Here is a 6,001-nt window from a genome sequence, read left to right as displayed (position 1 = left end):
AAAAAAAAAAAAAAAAAAAAAAAAAAAAAAAAAAAAAAAAAAAAAAAGAAAGAAAAACCTGGAATTGTATTTTAAAAAATCTACAAACACAAAACCTTTTCCCAAGCTAGGAGGAGGTGAGGGACCAAAGAATGGCTGAGACAAGTCCAGCTTGGCGAGGGGACGAGCTTATTTGGACCTACACGCAAGACCTCCAGGGCAGCAGCAGGACAGCTTTACAGACCTGTACTGCCTCCCACTCTTCAGCTGCTTTTAAGCTAATTTCCTGGCTCTTTGCCCACTGTGTGTGTGTGATGGACTTTTTCTTGATGGTTTCTTAGATACCCTCTGGGATGTTTGGTTCCGAGGGATACCTGCTCCTCCGCTGGGCACTGTGGCCTTGGCTCACGGCCTGGCCTTTGGGGTTCAGGCAGCAGACAGACACTCTTTAGTAACTTAGCTGGGGATCTGTCACACTACAGAAAAGCACAAAAACAAACAGCAAGGACAAGTGTCAAGTTCTGGAGAGGGAGGGAAAGGAGTCAAATCACAGGCATGGGGGTATAAGAGGGTTCAATTTTATCTGTAATATTTTGTTTATGAGAAAAAATATCTGAAGCAAATATGACTACACGTTAAGACCAACAGTCATGAACAGAAACTAAAGCGGAACATGGGGCAAATGGGTGTTTGTTGTTATTCCCTTTACTCTTTTGAATATTTCAAAGATGTCAAAATTGAAAAAGAATAGTCACTGACTTGGCATGGCAGAGAAAACTTCAAGCATAGGTTTGCAAAGGGAGATACCTGTGGGAACCAAGCCATTAGAGTCGCAGAATTCCAAGGAGGCAGCAAAAGAGATTTAAAATTGGGCAGAATGATGCGTGAAAAACACAATCCATTGGATGTTGTGTCTGTACATAAACAGGAAGTAGAAGGACACAGCAAGCTGTAAACTGCTTGTAATTGTGGATGGCTTTGTTCTCCACTTCTTGTGTTTTTTTCTTTTTGTTTTATGTTGTTTTGTTTTGTTTTTGAGACGGAGTCTTGCTCTGTCACTAGGCTGGAGTACAGCGGCACAGTCTTGGCGCACTTCAACCTCCACCTCCTGGGTTCAAGCGATTCTTCCGTCTCAGCCTCCTAAGTAGTTGAGACTATGGGCATGAGCCACCACGCCCAGCTAATTTTTTTTTGTATTTTTAGTAGAGACAGGGTTTCATCATGTTGGCCAGGATGGTCTTGATCTCTTGACCTCGTGTTCTGCCTGCTTCAGCCTCCTAAAGTTCTGGGACTACAGGTGTGAGCCACCATGCCCAGCAATTTACAAAAACGTAAATTGCTACAAATGCTACACATCCTTAAAAGTAATAAAGTTTTAGCGAGTAACATTGATAAATTGCTATTAATAAATTTGTGCAGCGAGACTCGGTGGCTCATGCCTATAATCCCAGCACTTTGGGAGGCTGAGGTGGGCGGATCACCTGAGGTCGGGAGTTCAAGACCAGCCTGGCCAAGATGGTGAAACCCCATCTCTACTAAAAATACAAAAATTAGCCGGGCGTGGTGGCGTTCACCTGTAATCCCAGCTACGTGGAAGGCTGAGGCAGGAGAATCGCTTGAACCTGGGAAGTGGCGGTTGCAGTCCGAGATCTAGTTCCAGCCTACATGACACAGTGAGACTTCATCTAAAAAAAATCAATCATCAATCAATATAAATGCTTGTTAACAATTTTATTTGGCAAATTGATACATGCTTAAATCCGATTTATCCTTTAAGGTTCTGCTCAGATGACACCTCCTCCACAAAGTTCCTTGGACTGCAACCCTTCCTCACCTACAAATGCCCTCACGTTGCATTCCTCCTGTACTTCCTTCAGCTGTTCTCATTTTCTATATGTTACGACTATTTAGAAAGGTCTTGGCTTCCTCAGTGGGCCTAGATCCTTGAGGGCAGAGTTTTGCTTGTCTATGCCTGCCTGTCAGTGTGGTGCTCATGGCAGGTCCTTAGTATCTGGAAAAGGGAAAGAAGAAGGAATCTGGAACCCTAACCGAGAAAAGGATCAAATAACTAAAAAGTCAGCTTCTTCCAGCCTGCTAAGTGTCTAACTTTGTATATGTATAACTGTGAGTGCTCTGAAATGAGGCCACAAACTTTTGCTGTTTCAACATTTTCTCCTCTTGGGCCATTTCCTTTGAGTTGAAGTTCTGCCAGTTTCTATATTCAGGCTCAGCCTATGGTGCCAACCTGTGAATGTGGTGCCAGGGAGGTGCTCTCAGAGAAAGCAACGCAAGAAGAGATAGCGAGAGCTTTCTCTACAGCAGCCCAGACACAGTCTCATGCTGAGTCACGTGCAGCAAATGAGGACCAGAGGACCAGGAGTCCAGGCCAGGGTGTGACACAGAAAAGACAAGGGTTAGATGGGCTAGATGTGACATTAGGGCCAGGCAAGAGGCCTCTGATCTGACTGAGTTTTAGGGTTGCTACCTTTGGCAAATAAAAATATAGAATGCCCTCACCTCCAACACATAGAATGGCTCATTGCAACCTCCGCCTCCCAGGTTCAAGAGATTCTCCTGCCTCAGCCTCCCCAGTAGCTGGGATAACAGGCACATGCCACCACACCCAGCTGATTTTTTTATATCTTTAGTAGAGACGGGGTTTTGCCATGTTGGCCAGGCTGGTTTAGAGCTTCTGACCTCAGGTGATCCACCTTCCTCCGCCTCTCAAATACTGGGATTACAGGCATGAGCCACCACGCCTGGCCAGGGACAAGTCAACTCCTCATGGGAGTTCCTAAGTCAGGGACTTGGGTGTGATTTCATTACAACTGATCATGATATCAGGGACAGTTTCATGCAGGGAGAGGAGGCCTGCAGGTGCAGTAGGTCCTCTTCAGCCCCTCTGGGTTCCATCTGCCTACAAGAGATCCTTTTCGTCCAGGCGTGGTGGTTCATGCCTACAATCTCAGCACTTTGGGAGGCCTAGGTAGGCAGATCACCTGAGGTTGGGAGTTTGAGACCAGCCTGGCCAACATGGAGAAACCCTGTGTCTACTAATAATACAAAAATTAGCTGGGCATGGTGGGGCATGCTTGTAATCCCAGCTACTCAGGAGGCTGAGACAGGAGAATCGCTTGAACTGGGGGGCAGAGGTTGCGGTGAGCTGAGATCGCTCCATTGCACTCCAGCCTGGGCAACAAGCGAAACTACGTCTCAAAAAAAAAAAAAAAAAAAAAAAAAAAATTCTACAAAAAAAAAAAAAAAAAAAAAAAAAACTTTTCAAAAAAAAAAAAAAAAAAAAAAAAAAAAAAGATTCTTTTCTATCTCAAAACCCAGAGCTCTAAGTGTCACTCTGTGAGAAGCAGAACATTTCACTTGGTTGTCAGAGCAGAGGATTTGAATTCCTTTGCCATCCTTTCACTAAAATATGTCTTCATTTCACCTCATCACCAAGCTCCCCTCCAGGCTAGGACCCTCAGTTCATTTTAGTATTCCAAAAGCAACCAAAATTAAGCCCTTGGGTCTATAGGTAAGGAATCCAGTGAAAGATGTGAACATAATTCCCACAAGAGAGGGAGAAACTGATTAACAATGCAATTACCCTCGTTTTTCATGCTCAAAATAAGCAGCCAGTGAGCTGCTGAGTATGAATGATTTAGTAGCAGCCAAACAAAAAGGAGATCACCAAACTGACTTTCCTCTGAGTTTCAAACCTCACCATTCTATGGTCTCTCCCTTAAAACAGAGAACAGAAGGACGAGGTAAGAAGTATAGTTTCTTTCTTCAAGATTCAAAAGACCTGAGCTTTCTATTCTTGCCCTTGACTTAGCAAACCAGATCCTGCTCAGACACAGACCCTGACAGCTCAAGCAGCGTCTATTGCCTCTCAGGGCAGAGGCTGGGCAAGGCACCAACCCGAGTCTTACACTGAGACCCTGCACGCTCCCTCTAGATGGCTGTCTTGCTGTGAATCTGCAGTACTTTAGGGGGTTGCCTTGCTCTCCCTCTCTGTATCTTTTTTTCCTCTTCACTTCTTTCAGCCCCCTTTATCTTCTCTCTTCTGGAGTCCTCAAATGTGCTATGCTTCATATGGCCAAACTTTGGGATGGGAGGAAGCATGTTTGTTAGGGTTTTCGTGCAGTACCCATTCTCTCTCCTTATGACTGTCCCCCACCTCATCCTCCAGCCACAGAGTCATAGGGCTGAGACTCCGGTAGCATCCTAGGTACTGTGTGAGCCCACTCCTCATCCCATGGCCATAGCTGATTGGACTAGTAAGTAGGAATTGCAGTCTCTATTGGGACCCTGAGATGATCTCTTGAATGGAGGGGAGAAGTGTGGGTGGCCACTTTTCACAATGTGGACTATGTAGAAGAGAAAGTTTGGGGAAAGAATGAAGAAATGTCTCAGGAATAAGGAAGAGGTAGTATTCCCTGGCTCCTGATGGCTTTCCATTGGTTTGTCCAACTTCCTCATGAAAACCAAGGCATTCCTGATATTGATCTCTGTGAGCCAGACCTATCTCTGAAATAGACTTATTTCACTTAAACTATCTCAAGTTCTGTTGCTTTGAATAGTTTTAAATGTTTCCTATATTTTAAAACATTTCCTATTTTAAAATGTTTTCTATTCTTAATTTTAGAACCAGATGAATGGAACATTTTATATTTTACCAAAAAATTTTTTTTTTCGGTAACTAAAATTGCTTTTCTTTTATGGTTGGCTTCTAATGATATTTACCTGTTATTGAACAGCTCAGTAATAATAATGAGAAATGTGGTGAATGCTGGCACTGTTCTAAGTGGCTCACTGTGCATTTCATGTATTGCTTGCATCACCTTTTAAATTAAGTAGCACAATTCCCCCTGTCCCCTATTTTACAGATAAGGGAACTGAGGCATGGAGGGATCAAATGTCCCACCCAGGGTTACAGAATAGTAAGTGGTGGAACAGGGGTTTGAATTCATGACTCTAGAATCCATGCCCCTAACCACTCCACTAAGTACTTTACAAATACTGGGTTACGAATGCAATCTGTCAAAGACCGTCCAACAACTCTGTAACACCCTAAAATTGTTCCTGGGCTTTCCCATGGTTCCAGTGAACAACCAAACACAGCATCAAAGTTGCCTCCAGAAAGAAATAGAATTGGTAGAGAGAAAAATTAAAAGGTGTGTTTCCTAGGGTTGCCACAGCAAAGTACTACAAACTGGGTGGCTTCAAAAACAAAAATGTAACATCACTTGCTGGACACGGTGGCTCATGCCTGTAATCCCAGCACTTTGGGAGGCCTACGCAGGTGGCTCACCTGAGGTCAGGAGTTCAAGATCAGCCTGGCCAACATGGTGAACCCCCCATCTCCACTAAAAACACAAAAATTACCTGGGCATGGTGGCAGGCACCTGTAATCCCAGCTACTCAGCAGGCTGAGACAGAATTGCTTGAACCCAGGAGGCGGAGGTTACAGTGAGCCGAGATCACGCCACTGCGCTCCAGCCTGGGCAACAGAATAAGACTCCAAACAAACAAACAAACAAACAAACAAACAAACAAACAGGTATTGTCCCACAGTCCTGGAAGCTAGAAGTCTGAGACGCAGGTGTCGGCAGGACTGATTCCCTTTGAGGGGGGTAGGGAAGGATCTGTTCCATGCCACTCCCCGGCTTCTGTTGGTTTTGCTGGCATTCTTTAGCACTTCTTGGCTTCTGCTGGACTGCCCTGATCTCTGCCTTCATCTTCACATGGAATTCTCCCTGTGTGCATGTCTGCATCTAAATCTCTTTTTATAAAGATATCAATTATCTTGAATTAGGGGTCCAGTCTTTTCTGGCATGACCTTATCTTAATTACTTACATCTGCAATGACCCCACTTCCAAATAAGGTCACATTCTGAGGTACTGGACGTTAGGATTTCAGTTTCACCCAAATTTCACTGCCACTCTGATTTAGGAAGGACCAAATCACTAATCCTAGAAAGAATCCTGATAAGGACACTCACTTCTTTTTCTTTTTTTTTTCTTT

This window comes from Cebus imitator, unplaced genomic scaffold (genome assembly GCF_001604975.1).
Source record: "Cebus imitator isolate Cc_AM_T3 unplaced genomic scaffold, Cebus_imitator-1.0 Scaffold0, whole genome shotgun sequence".
Classification (NCBI taxonomy): domain Eukaryota; kingdom Metazoa; phylum Chordata; class Mammalia; order Primates; family Cebidae; genus Cebus; species Cebus imitator.
The sequence above is the reverse complement of the archived record's forward strand: the minus strand, read 5'-3'. Positions refer to the sequence as shown.